This window comes from Galeopterus variegatus, unplaced genomic scaffold (assembly GCF_000696425.1).
Source record: "Galeopterus variegatus unplaced genomic scaffold, G_variegatus-3.0.2 Scaffold8011, whole genome shotgun sequence".
Taxonomy (NCBI): Eukaryota; Metazoa; Chordata; class Mammalia; order Dermoptera; family Cynocephalidae; genus Galeopterus; species Galeopterus variegatus.
In genome coordinates this window covers 127006-128019 of record NW_007734122.1, presented here as the reverse complement: position 1 = coordinate 128019, position 1014 = coordinate 127006, and positions in this window count along the sequence as shown.

Sequence of the window (1014 nt, the reverse complement as noted above, 5' to 3'; positions counted from 1 at the left end):
TGTGTGTGTGTACGTGGTTTGAGAGGAGCTACAAGAAAAGAGACATGAAGAGCAGAAAAATACAAACATTTCTAGTGGTCATTTTTAAAACAATTACAGAGAGAGTTCAGCATTCATCAAAGTTGGGTCTATGAATCATTTTCTCAGTATAAAATTTCTAAGTGTAGAGTTTGGCTAATTTTTACAGCAAGAGAGTAAAAGTCATTCAAAATTGTTGATAAGAATGATTCATACTTCTTGCTTTTGTGAAGAAATAATTGTGCATGTTAAATTACATTAATTTTGCTGCCTGAAATAGGTTTTAAATTCTTGTCATTTATTTCTCAGCAGAAGAGTATTTAAAATGAAACCAGTTGGACTCATTGATTTCAAGTACAGTATCTGTTGAAAGCAAATACATATATTAAGGTTATTTCATATATCTTTTTCAGACAAAATATCCCCTTCCTATGGATGAATAATGCTTAAAGGGATTACACCTAGTTATTGTCAAACTTTGAAGATAGGGTTATACTAGTTTTTTGAATGGGGAAAGGACACATTTACCAGACTCAACTTGATGACTGTGAATTATTGACTGAATTGCATTGAACTTATTTAGATTTTTCCAGAAAGAAAAACTCAAACTCAATAAATTGGAAGACAGTAAATTGGTACAGCCACGTAGAAAACAGTATGGAGTTTCCTCAGAAAACTAAAAATAGATCTACCTTATGACCCAGCTATCCCATTACTGGGTATATACCCAAAGGAAATGAAATCAATATATCAGAAAGACACCACATTCCCATGTTCACAACAGCACTATTCACAGTAGCTGAGAGATGGAATCAACTTAAATATTCATCAACAAATGGATGGATAAAAAAAAAGCTGTGATGTATTTATATACACAATGAAATACTACTCAGCCATTAAAAAGGACAATCCCATCATTAGCAACAACCTGGAGAGAAATGGAAACCATCACATTAAGTGAAGTAAGTCAGGTACAGAAAGACAAATACCATATGA